General features: G+C 42.0%; 1 long non-coding RNA gene across 3 annotated transcripts in view; it reads left to right on the top strand.

The window, feature by feature from the left end:
• The window catches only part of LOC141048131 (uncharacterized), a 425,218-nt gene that overhangs the window by 163,303 nt on the left and 245,252 nt on the right, over positions 1-16,663 (top strand). The gene's annotated exons all lie outside the window — the stretch shown is intronic.

Here is a 16,663-nt window from a genome sequence, read left to right as displayed (position 1 = left end):
GTTGAAAGCAATAAAAAATGCCTAAGTACTACTGATGAGCGAGTATGCTCGTTACTTGAGATTTCCTGAGCATGCTCGGGTGATCTCTGATTATTTGGATGTGCTCGGAGACTTAGCTTCTGTCTCTGTAGCTGCATGATTAGCGGCTGCTAGACAGCCTTAATACATGTGGGAATTTCCTAACAAACAGGCAATCTCCACATGTATTCAGGCTGGCTAGCAGCCGCAAATCATGCAGCTACGGCGACAGAAACTAAATCTCGGAGCACTTCCAAATACTCGGAGATTACCCAAGCATGCTCGGGAAATATCGAGTAACGAGTATACTCGCTCATCACTTCTAAGTACCTTACCTTTTGGGACTTAGTAATTTGCTATAATTTGCCAGGGAATAAAGCAGCAAGTGCTCATGAAGTGACCTTTTATATGAAGAGAAGTGCTCTCTTTTGCCTAATGCAATCAATGCATGTACTGTATGTGCCATATTCTCCAGATAGGGAAATGCTCTTTATTCCAATTCATGAAGGTCTCAGATTTCCCCAAAAAGGGGTATATTGTAAAAAAAATTTGGAAGTGGTTGATAACTTTTAATGGCTAACTGAAATGATGGTAACAAATTGCAAGCTTTCGAGACTACTCAGGTCTCTTCATCAGGCATATAGACTAATACAAAATTTGAAGAATCACATATTTATACACAACACAGCACAGAACTGTCATTATGGGAGAGTGATAAACAGTTGTGTCCATAAATATTGGAACAGTTCACATATAAGGAGGGAAAGTTTTATTGTCCTCTGATTGGGGTCTGGCTCTGTGTTGTGATGGCCCCACAAGGTCTGAAGAGCAAATTCCTTAATTTATGTAAAAAAAAACACAAATCCATGCAAAACATTCATTCCTGCACTGAGTGTGTCAAAGGTTGTCATAATTTTATACTCCCAGACCCTTCTGTCTCTCTGAGATTTCAAATTACCTTTCAATGCAAGTAATCTCATGTCCATAGTGCTGTGACCAGGCATACAAAAATGTTTGGCCACAGGTAGATCCATTCTTTTTTCTATTATTGTGTGGCTGTGAGAATTCATCATTGTTCTAAGCTTTTGCTCCGTCTCCCCCACATACTGACCCCAGTTGGACATTTAGTACAAATTATTAAGTACACCACATTAGATGTGATGCAGCTGAAAGTACCTGGGATCTTGTAGTCCTGATGTGAATTGAGGATCTTTATCTTGTCCATGGTCATTATAAATGGGCAGGTTTCACATTTTTTCTAGTTGCAAGGAAAGCAATATTGTGTAATCAAAGAACAGACTTTGGAGTTACAATTGGCTGTGGGGCAGTTTGAATGGACTGTAGGGCAGACAGGAGAATTATTAGTGGTTTCCACGAGAACCCATCCGTAGGCTGGAGAATGTCGTATATGTCAGTCTGGAGACTGAGGATCCTGTCAGCAGTAAATCAGACTGTAGTCTGATGTTAACCAATGGAAAAACACATGGGGAGTTTTCCCAGCACTACTGTTCTATTGCTACTCATGAAGCTAATGATATCAATTACATCCACAATTAAAATTGCATTTTGTAACTGTAAGGTACTTCATAAGTAGAGTTATACTTTAGTCACTACTATGTTTTGCCAATAGAAATCCAATCAGAGCCGGAAGAATGAGGCACATATACATGGACGTGAGTGCAAATAATTTATTAATGCACATAATGAAAAAATAACAAAGAGGAGAAAACAAACAGGTGAAAAGTCACCAGGTGTACCCTCATTCTTCCGGCTCTGATTGGATTTCTATGATTTATGGGAAAGGGCGATTTATTTAGACCTCCTTTTTAGGGTTTATGTTTTGCCAATGTATCATATGCAATCTTCCAACTGCTTCAAGAGGTTGGTTTGCTGTTAGCAAATTGCAATATTCGTGAATAACACCAGACGATTTCAACCTAAAATTATTCCCAGTTTATTTACTACAATGTACTACACCTAAATAACTATGTAAGTTGAAAACTCTCCTTCTCCATGCCCTGATTGCCTGCCAAAAAGCACCAGTGCAGCCAGTATGTTTCAGCCAGTGATCCAGACAGTTGTAATTATAAGGGATTCTTGGGATTCTTTGGATTTATAGGGGTTATGTCATCTTATTAAATGGGTAAAATTGCAAAGCAGTTTTGCAATTTATCTTTTATTAATTTTATTGTTTACAGCCACTTCGGAGATCGCTGGTTTGGTGGGTTTCCTAGGAAAGGTGGGTGCACTTGCAAGTTATTGTTTATGCAGCTTGCTAGCACTTCTCTGAAGCTGTCCAGCATCTCTATATTTCTCCAATCTCAGTCTACTGTATTTTTTTGTGTGCTGTCATTGCTCTCAATATCAGACTATGGTCAGGCAGCCGTAGATTCTCTCACCCAAGAAAATGGTGCCAATTATGCAAATGACACTCTGATCAAACTCTGATCAGAGTTTGATCCGAGCGCTAGCATAATGTGATCTGATTCTCTCAGGTGATAGAATTTAGCATACTGTGAGAAGACGGAGAATAAAATTTCCCCATCTTCGCCATGGTATAATTAAGCCCAAATCGGACCACACGCTCTCATTGACTTTCATGGAGGAGTGCAATATGAGTAAAATCAAATCAAAAACATACATGTGTTAGTATAAAGCATAAAATAACATTGGTCCAAGTGCGATCCAAAATTTTGTCAGATTTCCCTCGGGTGGAATTACAGTGGTGTGACCAAGCCCTTAAAGGGCACACAGTTCTGGCCAACAGCTCAGCCTTACCACTAGCTCAAACTGTCATTCACCAGGAGCGCATAACCCCGACACGTAGGAAGCTGGAAGGCAGCAAAACAATGTGCTGCTGAAAATTTATATTGAGACAACTCTTTTTATACTACCATCCAATAGTATTCTTTAACCCCTTTTCACAGTATTAATTACGTGTACGTGATTTTGGATGTGAGCTCATGTGGTGAATGCCCAGGCATTAGTCTCTAGCAGCCGCAACTGGAACCAAGCTATTGCCATGACTGTTAACTAGTTGAATGCTGCTGTTACTCTATGACAGTGATGTTTAAATGGGATGCTACTGCTGCATGTATTCACTCGCTTCAACAGTTGCCCTGCGATGTCATCACAGGCTACCGATGGGTTAAAGGCCCAGTCACACATAGCGATCTTGCTAGCGAGATTGCTGCTGAGTCACAACTTTTGTGACGTAACAGAGATCTCACCAGCGAGATCGCTGTGTGTGACAGCGATCAGCGACCGGCCCCCTTGCCGGTATCGCTGATCGCTGTAAGAAACCTCTGGACATTTTTTTGGTCGCTGATCTCCCGCTGGCCAGCACGCATCGCTGCGTGTGACAGGCGGGAGACCAGCGATCAGCTGTAAAATAATAAAAAAATAAAAAATATTGTTATTATTCTCACCTTCCGGCGTCCCGCGCAGTCTTCCCGCCTCTCTCCGCGCTCCAGTCCCAGTAATCCTTTACAAGAATGACCGCGAGACTTCGCGATCCCGCAAGAACGGACGTCATCACGGTCATTCTCGCAAAGGATTACTGGGACCGGAGTGCGGAGAGAGGCGGGAATGCTGTGCGGGATGTCGGAAGGTAAGAATAACAATATTTTTTATTTTAATTGTATTTTTTACATGGATCCATGGTATCAGCGCTAACGAACACAGCGATGCCACGCGCTCGGCATCGCTTTGCTAATCGCTGATGAAGCTGTCTGTTTGACAGCTCACCAGTGATCACATAGCGACTTACCAGCGATCCTGACACGTTGATATCGTTGTCGGGATCGTTGGTAAGTCGCTATGTGTGACTCCAGCTTAACATGGCAAAAAGGGGCCTGCTGAAGGTCATCATTACCATCATCTAGTACTACCCTTATTGCCAGCTGTGGTGTTGTTTAAAAGATTGCGAAAACTTGTGAATTTTACATATTTCTGAATAATTTTGACTTAAAACTACATCAGATTTCCTCCCAAGTCCTAAAAGCAAATAACCAAATCAAACGAGTCAAAAACATTAAACTTTGTCATTTTTTAATTGAGCAGAATGATACAATATCACACGTCTGTTTTTGACAAAATATGTGAACCTTTACTTTAAGTATCCGGTGTCCCCTTGTGCAGCAAAAACTGTGTCTTTCTGGTAAATGTTGATTAGTATTGAACATTGGTTTGGAGAAATTTTAGCCTATTCCTTCTTAAAAAAACTGGTTTAAATCTGTTATGTTGGTTGGTTTTCTCCCATGAACTGCTTGCTTCAAGTCCTTCCGGAAGATTTTTAGATGATTAAGGTCAGCGGTCAGGTCTTTGACTTGGTCAGTCCAAATCTTTAACTTTATTGTTCTTTAAGCATTATTTGAGAGGAGTGTCTTTCTCCTTGCAATCTTACCATGCACTCCATTGCTGTTCAGTATTCTCCTGCTGGTGGACTCATGATGAAAATGAACATTAGCAGATGTTAGAGAGGCCTTGAGTTGGTTATAGGTTACCTTTGGTTGTTTTATGACCACACCATCTATTAAATGCTTTTGATGTTGGCATGATTTTTTTTTGGTTGATCACTTACAGGGAGGGTAATAATGTTATTAAAATTCCTCCATTTATAGGCAGTATGTAGGGCTATGCTGTATGACTATGGATTAATGGAGTCTAATCTCTTTAGAGATAGTTTTGTAACCTTTTTCAACCTGATGAGTATCAACAACTCTTCTTCTGAGGTCTTCAAAAATGTAGTTTGTTCATGCCATGAAACACTTCCACATACTAGTTGTGAAAATCAGACATTGAGGGGTCCCTGTTCTTTAACCCCTTACAACATCGGACGTATATTTACGCCGATGTCAGCATCCCTCCTTTTGATGTGGGCTCCGGCAGTGAGCTCAGATCTTTCCCAGGACATGTCAGCTGTTCAAAACAGCTGACAAGTGCCCTCATTAGCCACAGGTGGAATTGTGATCCACCTGCGGCTATTAAATAGTTAAATGCCACTGTCAAATGCTGACAGAGGCATTTAAATGGCCTTTCCGGTCCTCGGGCCGGAAATGCGCACACGGGTGACCCGTGTCACTGGTGTGTGACAACCCGAGGTCTCCTAAAATCAAACATATTTGGTATCGCCGCATACAGAATCACCTGATCTATCAATAAAAAAAGGATTAACCTGATCGATAAACGGTGTAGCAAGAAGAAAATTAAAAACGCAAGAATTACGGTTCTTTGGTCACCTCGACATTGCATTAAAATGCAATAACGGGCGAGCAAAAGATAGTATCTGCACTAAAATGATATAATTAAAAACGTTAGCTCAACATGCAAAAAATAAGCCCTCAGCCAACCCGAGATCACGAAAAATGGAGATGCAACGCGTATTGGAAAATGTCGCAAATTATTTATTTTTTTTAGCAAAGTTTGGATTTTTTACCACAATCTAGATATTTTTGTTAGGAACGGCGGAAGTGCGTTTGCCGCTCGGGGTCCACCGTGCAGTAGATGTTACACCGCTGCTAAGGAGTGACAGATGAACAATATGGCGGAAATGTGCACGCGGGTTGAACGTCACCCAAGTGCGCTAAGAAATCTCTGCTCACAGAGATGTCAACAGAGGAAAGCACAAAAGGCTGAGCCTGTTAGTGTCACAGGTCTCAGGTAAATGCACACACGGTATCTGGTCACAGGAGCAGGACCCAAGACAGAGGAGCTGCGTCCATCTAGACCTACCGTGCATGCGGCGTCACTACTGCGGACGCCAAAGAGGGCTGCAACTGCAGCGCGGCGTAGGACACTGCGGCTGGTCAACAAAGCAAGGAAGCAGGCGCAATGTCGGACATTAGCACTGTGGATGATGCTGTAGTGGCTTGAGGCTTGCCACGCGCTGGCGCTGACTCTAAGTCCCTGTACACATTCGTAATATCAGAGGGAGGGAATCTTAAGGAGTCATTCAGAGGTTTATACATCCATCATCATTCACACAAGTAGCAACTAGAGACTATACTAGCGCATGGCCGAACAGTCATACGCGCTTTTTATAGCCGGGACCTTCTGAAAGCTTCCAGATCTCCGAGATGGACCAATGAGATCTTGAGCAAGACCTGGACACATGACTCCTGATCTCCAATGGGAGATCGTCTCGTGAGCATGCCCAGTAGGAGAACAGAGGGACTTAGTCTCTGGAGCGATCTGCTGCAAAGCAATCTCCTCTGCGGTAGATAGACAGCAGGAGACCACAGAATGTGAGGCTCTGGATTCCTGCAGAGCAAATGCAGAAACCTGATGCCAAACATTACCCCCCCTCCTATGGCCCCCTCCCCTCTGAGCCTTCCAATCTACCACCTTGTGCCCATCAGAGGCATAGGCCTCAGACTCGTCCGAAGGTAAGTCTGATGTCCCAGCAGGTGACACGGAAAACCCGGACACATGGAAGGTATCAGAGACGGCAAGATCGCCAGGTTTAAGAAGGGACACGTGGAAGACAACGGGAGCGGAAAAATCACCCGAAGCAGAAGTTGAAGTGGAACGCCGCAGTGTGTCGGCGGGCGTCATTGACCACCCTGCCTGGACGCTTGTGCCCATGAGAGAACCTTCGGCCGAAGGCGAGGGGGTACAAAGGTCTTGCCCGGCGGCACTGAGTTTGGCCATTGCAGGGCCCCGTTATCCTGGGGAACAGAGTGCTGAGAGTGGTAACCGCGAGTGGAGCTTAGTGCCGGATGCACCTCGAGACTGGTGCGCGACACCTCCATGGGCTCTGTGAGGGAACACTCTGGCTCAGGTAATTCCGGAGGTTCAAAAAGGTTTGGAGCTGAAGTAACCTTCCATCTGGTTTGAGCACGCTCCAGCCCGCGCTCCGAAAAACGGATATCAATGCGGGTGGCAATGGCAATCAGGTCCTCCAGACTTACAGGCACCTCTCTGGTAGACAGAGCATCCTTAACATGTTCCGCTAAACCTCTCCAAAACACAGGGATGAGGGCCAGTGTCCGAAAATGAACGGCATACTGGCTGACCAAGAGAGATCCCTGAGTTAATGCAAGTAGCTGAAGAGAGGTATCGTGCGTGACCCGTGGTCCCAGGAAGACCTGCTTGATAGATGTTAAGAACTGAGCAGCGGTCCGAACCTCTGGGTCACCACGCTCCCATAGTGGCATAGCCCACTCCAACGCCCTGCCTGACAGAAGGGAAACAATAAACCCCACCTTAGCCCATTCCGTAGGGAATCGCGCAGCCAGTAACTCCAGCTGGATAGAGCACTGGCTCACGAAACCCCTACAGGAGGCACAATTGCCAGAAAATTTATCGGGCAACGGGAGGCGGGAAACTGCCGGCGCAGGGGAGGACGGGGACATACGTGAAACCGCCTCTGCGATTGCCTGTACAGCAGCCTCAGTAGACTTCGCAGCTGAGATAGCACTCTCAAGAGTAGCCAACCTGCCCTCTAGCTGCTGAATGTACTGTAGGAGTTGCTGCTGATCTGCCATTACTAGCCAGACCCTGGCACTAGTATAAGGTTAGGAATGGTGAAATGCACTAAATAAAAATAAGTAATAAAGTGCGTTCACCGCTCGGGGTCCACCGTGCAGTAGGTGTTTACACCGCTGCTAAGGAGTGACAGACGAGCAATATGGCGGAAATGCGCATGCGGGTTGAAAGTCACCCAAGTGCGCTAAGAAATCTGTTTGCTCACAGAGATGTCAACAGAGGAAAACACAAAAGGCTGAGCCTGTTAGTGTCACAGGTCTCAGGTAAATGCACACACGGTTTCTGGTCACAGGAGCAGGACCCAAGACAGAGGAGCTGCGTCCGTCTAGACCTACCGTGCGTGCGGCGTCGCTACTGCGGACGCCAAAGAGGGCTGCAACTGCAGCGCAGTGTAGGACACTGCCGCTGGTCGACAAAGCAAGGAAGCAGGTGCAATGTTGGACGCTAGCACTGTGAATGATGCTGTAGTGGCTTGAGGCTTGCCACGCGCTGGCGCTGACTCTAAGTCCCTGTACACATTCGTAATATCAGAGGGAGGGAATCTTAATGAGTCATTCACAGGTTCATACATCCATCATCATTCACACATGTAGCAACTAGAGACTATACTAGCGCATGGCACAACGGTCATACGCGCTTTTTATAGCCGGGACCTTCTGGAAGCTTCCAGATCTCCGAAATGGACCAATGAGATCTGGAGCAGGACCAGGACACACGACTCCCAATCTCCAATGGGAGATCATCTCATGAGCATGCCCAGTAGGAGAACAGAGGGACTTAGTCTCTGGAGCGATCTGCTGCAAAGCAATCTCCTCTGCGGTAGATAGAGAGCAGGAGACCACAGAATGTGAGGCTCTGGATTCCTGCAGAGCAAATGCAGAATCCTGACGCCTAACATGTTTGGTGTCTATGAACTCGTAATGACCTGGAGAATCAGTATGGCAGGTCAGTTTTAGCATTTAGTGAACCTAGCAAAAAAGCCAAACTAAAAACAAGTGAGGGATTGCACTTTTTTTTGCAATTTCACCGCACTTGGAATTGTTTTCCCATTTTCTAGTACATGACATGGTAAAACCAATGGTGTCAGTCAAAAGTAAAACTCGTCCCACAAAAATAAGCCCTCACATGGCCATATTGACAGAAAAATAAAAAATGATATGGCTCTGGTAAGGAGGGGAGCGAAAAACGAAAACGCAAAACCGAATAAAGCTCCGGGGGTTAAGGGGTTAAATAAAACAGGTCACTCACTCACAGTTGATTGTCATCCAATTGATTGAAAACACCACACTATTTTCATCTTTAAATTATCTGCTAATCCTTAAGGTTTACATACTTTTGCCAATCATAGAGATGTGATATTGGACCATTTTCCTCAATTAAAAAATTACAAAATTAGCTTTTTTGTTTCACTTGGTTCTCTTTATATATTTTTATGCCTTGGGTGATAATCTTATGTAGATTTAGATCAAATTTATGCAGCAATGCTGAAAAATTCTGAAGCATTCACAAATTCTCAAGCACCTTTGTATATGCTGAGCTTCAAAGGAGACCAGGGATTTATATTCTGTACTGAAATAAAATGAACACATACTCTGCTTTAAGTAAATAAGTAATAGGAAAAGTGCATTTAAATAACAGAGTTCATCATAAACATTTTTTTTATCAAAAAAAGCATAAAAGCCATCCCACCAGTCAAGGTGTACACAAATCAGGATGGTCCTAACCACTAGTATTAAAACCTTGCAATGCATCTTAGTGATGTCAGTGTGAATATGGGCTGATCAGTACTGGGTCCGGAACATGGACATACAGCAAGTGGTAAGTTATTTAAAAGTAATGTCCAATTAAAAGGAAAGGAGGTCACACCTTCACCCACACTAAATGCAGTAACTTGAAACTAAACCGAAAAAAGGAACTACTGTGTAAGTTAATATACATGCAAAATAGGATCATGTTCATACTAGCCATTAAACAGACAAATCATAAGACAGAGATAAAATAAACATATACCCTGCTGTAAGTAAATAAGTAAAAGCAAAAGTGCATTAAAATAGCACAGGGTACTTTGTTAACACCATTTTTTATTTAAAAAAATACGCAAAAGCCATCCCACCAGCGTCAAGGTGTATCCAAATTGGGATGGTCCCAGCCTCCAGTATTAGAACAATACTATGCTTGGTGATGTCAGTGTGAATAAGGAATGAGAAAGACAGGGTCTCGAACACGGACATACAGCAATTAGAAGCATGTTGACACTGGCCATCAAGATTTAGGTACACCTTGATTCTGGTGGGATTGTTTTTACACTTTTTCTTTAATCAAAAATGGTGTTTATGAAGTACCCTATGTCATCATTTTTTAACCCCTTAAGGACCAAGCTACATTGTAGGCTAATGACCAGGCCTTAATTTTGAAATCGGACCACTGTCAATTTATGTGGTTATAACTCTGGAACGCTTCAACGGAGCCCACTGATTCTGAGATTATTTTCTCATGATATATTGTATGTCATGTTAGTGGTAAAATGTCTTCAATACGACTTGCTTTTATTTGTGAAAAAAAAGGAAAAATGGTGAAAATTTCGAAAATTTTGCAATTTACAAACTTTTAATTTTGTACCCTTAAATCAGAGAGTGATGTCACACAATGTAGTTAATAAATAACAATTCCCACGTGTCAACTTTACATCAGCACAACAAAATTTACAAAACCATTTTTTTAAGGACCACCTCACATTTGAAGTGAGTTTGGGGGGTCAATATAACAGAAAATAGCCAAAAGTGACACCATTCTAAAAACTGCACCCTTCAAGGTGTTCAAAACCATATTCAAGAAGTTTATTAACCATTTAGGTACTTCACAAGAATTGAAGCAATGTGGACGGAAAAAATGAACATTTAACTTTTTTCTCCAAAATTTTTCTTCGGACACAAATTTTTTATTTAGTCAAGGGTATCAGGGATCAGGGGACAATGAAATGTTGTGCAATTTCTCCTGAGTACACCGATACCCCATGTGTGGAGGAAGACCAATCTTTAGGGTCTGTGCACATGTTGCGGATTCTGCTGCGGATCCGCCGCGGATTTGGCCCTGCGGATCTGCAGCAGATTCTGCTGTGTTGTACAGTACCATTAAAGTCTATGAAAAATGAAAAACACTGTCCACATGCCACGGATTTTTGCAGATTTAAATCCGCAGCATGTCAATTTTTATGTTTGGATCCTCAGTGTTTTGAAATCTGCTCCATTATAGGAATCCACAGGTGTCAAAACGCAGGGGAAATCCGCAGGCTAATCTGCACTAAATCTGCAGGTAAAACGCTGGTCATTTTACCTGCAGATTTTGCCAAATGCAGGCAGAAAATTCAGCAGCAGAATCCGCAATGTATGTACATACCCTAAGGCGCACGGCGGTGCTCAGAAGGGAAGGAGCATCATTTACGATTTTGAATGTCAAATTGGCTGGAATCAAGAGCGGACACCATGTCGCGGTTGGAGAGCCCCTGATGTACCTAAACAGTGGAAACCCCCCATAAGTGACCCCATTTTGGAAACTAGACCCCCCCAAGAAACTTATCTAGATGTGTGGTGAGAGCTCTGAACCCCCAAGGGCTTCACAGGAGTTTGTAACGTAGAGCCATAAAATTAAAAAATCATAATTTTTCCACAAAATGATCTTTTCATCCCCAATTTTTATTTTCCCAAGGGTAACAGGACCCCAAAAGTTATTGTGCAATTTGTCCTGAGTATGCTGATACCCCATATGTGGGGGTAAACCACTGTGTGAGTGCATGGCAGAGCTCGGAAGGGAAGGAGCGCTGTTTGATTTTTTCAAAGCAAAATTGGCTGGAATTGAGATCGGACACCATGTTGTGTTTGCAGAGCCCCTGATGTGCCTAAACAGTGGAAACCCCCAACAAGTGACCCCATTTTGGAAACTAGACCCCCCAAGGAACTTATCTAGATGTGTGGTGAGCACTTTCAACCCCCACGTGCTTCACAGATGTTTATAACGTAGAGCCGTGAAAATAAAAAAATCATATTTTCTTCCACAAAAATGATTTTTTGCCCACAAATTTTTATTTTCACAAGAGTAAAAGGAGAAATAGAACCCAAAAAATTGTTGTGCAATTTGTCCTGAGTATGCTTATACCCAATATGTGGGGTGGAGCCACTGTTTGGGCGCATGGCAGAGCTTGGAAGGGAAGGAGAGCCATTTTGGAATGCAGACTTTGATGGAATGATATGCAGGCGCCATGTTGCATTTGCAGAGCCCCTGATTACAGTGATGACAGATTTATATCCTTTTTTCATGTTTAGCTTCTGTCACTCACTAAAAGACGTGTTTTTGGGAAGAATTTTTGTAAGAAATGTTTGCATTGCTGTATTTTGAGAGCTTTACTTTTTCCATATTTCGTCCTATAGAGTAATGTGTGGGCTTGATTTTTGAGGGACGAGCTGATGTTTTTATTGGTACCATTTTCGGGCACATGATGTTTTTTGATTGCTTTCTATTCCAATTTTTGTGGAGGCAGAATGAACAAAAACCAACAATTCAGGAATTGATTTTTTTCCCTCCGTTCTGCGTGTGGTAAAATTAGTAAGGTAGCTTTATTCTTCGGTCACTACGATTACAGCGATACCTCATTTATATTTTTTTATGTTTTGGTGTTTTTTACACAGTAAAAACTTTTATAGAAAAAAATAATTATTTTTGCATCACTTTATTCTGAGAGCTATGACTTTTGTATTTTTCCGCTGATGGAGCTGTATGGCAGCTTGTTTTTTGCGGGACAAGATGGCGCTTTCAGTGATACAATATTTACTACCATTCTTTTTTTGTCATGTTTCATTACACATTTTCCAGGCGGTATGATGATACCGCTTGGAAAAAGTATAATTTGCTAATTTTTGTGGGTTTTTTTCACGGTGTTCATTGAAGGTTTTAACTAGAGTGACACTTTATAGATGGGATTTTACGGATGCGGCGATACCAAACAAGTGTATTTTTTTGTTTATTTTATTTTTTTACATAAAATGTGCATTTTTTAGAGGATTTTTTAAATTATTTTTTAATTTTTTTATTACATATTTTTTTAAAAAAATGTTTTTTTTTTTACCTTGTTTCTTTATGGGACTTGCAATTTCACTTTGATTTGCAGGTATAATACATTGCAATACTCCAGCATTGCAATGCATTATACCTATGGAGAAAGCTGCTGAGACCATGCTGCGATCATGGTCTCCGAGGCTTTCATTGCTGGATGACCCAGGGGTTGTCATGACAACCCCGAATCATCACGGCTGAGATCGGGCACGCCGATCTGACGATCTGAGGCAGAGGGAGCCCTCGACCTTCTGCCTCCCCTTGAACGCTGCAATCACGCTCGATCGCAGCAATCAGGGGGTTGAAAACCAGGGGAGGCACAGATGCTGCTCCTGGCTGTAAGTGCAGGAAGCTCAGCCACTGGCAGCGCTGAGCTCCTGCACTTACCGGGCAGGAGATGCTGAAATCTCAGCATCTCCTGCCCGCTCATGCTGTGATCGGTCAGTCAGATTGACTGATCGACCGCAGCGTCCTGGGTGCGGGGACCGACTGCAAGGGTCCCCGCACCTCTTGCCATGCCTGTCAGCTGTCTATGACAGCTGTCGGCACTGAACTACCACTGTGTGTTTACACGCAGTGGTAGTTCAAAGGCATGACGGGCTTAGCCCGTCATGATGCGGGATCCTGGCATGAAGGGCTATGCACGTCAATGGACGTTAAGGGGTTAAATGCACATCTGCGTTTACTTATTTATTTACAGCAGGGTATATGTTCAGTTTGTCCCTTAGATATTCATCTGTTTAATGGCCAGTGTGAAAATACTCTTATTTTGCATGCATAACAACTTATACTCCAGTTAATTTTTTCTGGTTCTGTACTGCAGTGGTCATCTTTTGCAGCATATAATGTAAGTGATTGTATAATTACATGTTCATGTCCTTTAGAAAAACAGAATAATAAAAACAAACATTATTAAAAAAATGAATGAATAAAAGTTCACCTCATCCACCTTTTTCCCCAATAAAAATAAACAAATGAAAAAAAGTCTGATCTATTAAAATCTAAAAAAAAAATTAATTAACTCGATCAGTAACCATCGTAACGAAGAAAACCCCAAAACATTGGAATTGTATTTTTGTCATTACTCCTCCCTATAAAATGCAATTAAAACAGATAAGAACATTGCATATATTCCAACAGGATGCCAATAACACGATCTGCTCGTTACTCAAAAACAAGTCCTCAGCCAGCTCAATCTATAGAAAAATAAGTTTTATGGCAACATAGAATAAATTTTTGTTTACCGAGTTTCAGATTTTTTCTCTCCACTTAAATTAAAAAAAATATATATAAGTTAGGTATCTCCATAATTGTATTGACCAGGAAAATCATCATTCAGAGACATTTTTACCACAGAGTATTATACAGCATAAAAACTGAAAAAAAAAATCGGCTGAATTGATTTTTCACGATTTCACCCCAGTTGGATTTTTTTCTTATCTTCCAGTAAACTACAACTTGTCCTGCCAAAAATTAGCCCTCATATAAGGTTACCGTTACACCTAGCGATGCACCAGCGATCCCGACTAGCGATATGACGCGGTCAGGATCACTGGTGCATCGCTAGGTGGTCGCTAGTGAGCTGCCACACAGGCAGATATCACCAGCGACATCGCTGGGGACAGGGATCGCTATTTACCTGTCAGATGCGGCGATCCTGCGTCCTCCCACCCGGCTCCACTCGTCGGCGCCACAGGAAGCGCCGCAGGAAGTGGCCGACGAGGAATGGCCCAGGAGCTTCTCGTGCGATCAGCGATAACCAGGGGGGATCCGGTCGGAGGTAAGTATCACATGCAGCGATATCGCTAGCAATATCGCTGCAACGTCACAAAATCGGTGACTTTACAGTGATATTGCTAGCGATATCGCAGTGTGTAACGGGGGCTTTACAGAAAAGTAATACAGTTCAGCCTCTTGGAAAAAGGGAAGGAAAATATGGAAGCGCAAAAGTGTTAAATGGCTGTTGAGGGAAGGGGTTAAAGTTTGGGAACACCCTGCTGCCCTCTCATTTTGATATAAACAGCACCTTGTAGACAACCCGAAGATAGGATTCCTTTTAATAAAATGTAGCAAGCACTCAATCCATGGCCAGAGTGGGAGGGGCTGCGGCAAAAAAAAAAAAAAAATCCATAGTTTTCTTTCTAAATTCATGCAGCCCCTTTAATGGTTAACATGGTGGCTTTTGTTAGAGACATGCTGATGAAGCTTAAATAAGATTGAAAAGCTTTTGATAAAAATATAAAAATCCTGGAGTTTAATTTTGGCAGAAGTACTGTAAACTCAATCACACAAGCTTCTTTCCTGTGGAGATCTTTCAAGCAAACTACATTAAGTCTTGCATGACATATTTCAAATGAACTTTATGAAACATAATTCAACCTGAAAATGTCTTGTGTGCAATCCTCGCCACTTACATTTCTTTGTTTGAAGATTGCAAATCTAAAGAAAGTAAGATGCCATATTCTTTTATCTACAGCAAACACCCTTGCACTGTATAGACAGGCTCCGGAATTTACATGTAGGAAAGTAGGATTATTAGTGACAATATGCACTTAATCCACGAGTTGTAGGAGCATGGCCGTCATTTTCGTTGAGTAAGGTTGAGCACTGAAGGAAAGGATGGATATACTGATTTTATATGTTTTATTGTGATTACAGTAAGGTTACTCTTGATGCCAAGTATGCAGATGTAGCACATTTTAATATGAAATTATATCAAATATGCACTTGTCAAATTAACTTAATGAAAGAATAAATTAATCAATTAAAATTAAGAAACCAGGGTCAAGTTTATTGTCAGATGTTCATAATGACATTGGTACTTATGGCAGGAAATTGCTCTGTTATTAGATGTCGTAGAAAAAAAATAAAATCCAGAAAGTGAGAAACTAATTATAACTGGGGAAGTCAGAGAGAGCTGACAATTCAATATTAATTGAAGTAGAACTTACTGCAGTGACCAGGTAATTACAGCAGGAGATCTGCTCTGAGAACCAGACACAATGCCTAGGATTCATGTATTCAGAGGCAGATAAGTGCACTTCCAAGGCAAGAGTTTCCCAGACTTTCTGGAGCCAGTAGTCAGTGATAAATATTGGGGTTTGCATAAATACAATATTTACAGGAGACATATTTTCAGCATTGTATCAAAGAGACAAACATAATACATTAACTTACATCACCATAAGGCCATTGTAACCTCTCCAACTTAATATCGGATCATATGGATGATACTATCCATGCCATGTTTGATCCCTACAGAAAACTAAAATTGTGATAGGAAACATGACATCAATATCTACCATCTGGGACCTCAAGGGGCGAAGATATACTGAAAGTTGGGGATCTTATATGCTTCTAAAAGACCTAGCACATCCCACAACCAGCCCTCATATGAGCTCACAATGGGGAAATATGTGAGCCTAACCTTGATCTAATAAAAATCAAAGTTTGGGATTCTGTCATTGTTCTTTTTCTGGAAGACACAGTTTGCTGTCCATCACTTGTCAGTCAATTTTGTAATTTTCTTGGCTATTGGAGGCAGCAGAGTAGCGTCCCCTGGCAAATTGGTGGCAGCGGTGGGATCTGAATGAGTCCCCCTGCTGTTATGCACGACATTAGAGTCATTACAAGAAATCTATTTAATGTAAATCAAATTTTTAAAAAATGTTATGGTAATTTGCTAAAGCTGGCAAAATTCAAATAATAAGCTTTTTGATTCAGGCAAATTGTGATTTTTGGGATAGAATAAAAGTTATGTTTTGTATACAAGTTATCTCTGATGCTTTGGATCTCTTGGAATTTGTTGCTGTCTTCTGGACCTGGTGGGAGGTCACACAGAGTTTGCGCAGAATTACCAATGGTGCATGAGATTTGTTCACTGGTTCACAGTCCTTGCGAACATAGTTCATAGGAGATCACATCTCCAAAATCTTCTGGTCACATCTCCACCTGCTTCAGCACATTTGTGTTCCTCTTAGTTTAATTTTGAGTATTTTGCTACCACGGATAATTGCATCAAGAGAAGTGAAGAGTAAAAATTTTATTCAAA

Source organism: Dendrobates tinctorius, unplaced genomic scaffold (assembly GCF_039654945.1).
Source record: "Dendrobates tinctorius isolate UK_male_01 unplaced genomic scaffold, ASM3965494v1 ptg000133l, whole genome shotgun sequence".
In the NCBI taxonomy this organism is placed as follows: Eukaryota; Metazoa; Chordata; class Amphibia; order Anura; family Dendrobatidae; genus Dendrobates; species Dendrobates tinctorius.
Note: the sequence above shows the minus strand (reverse complement) of the source record. Positions and strands in the feature narration are given on the sequence as shown.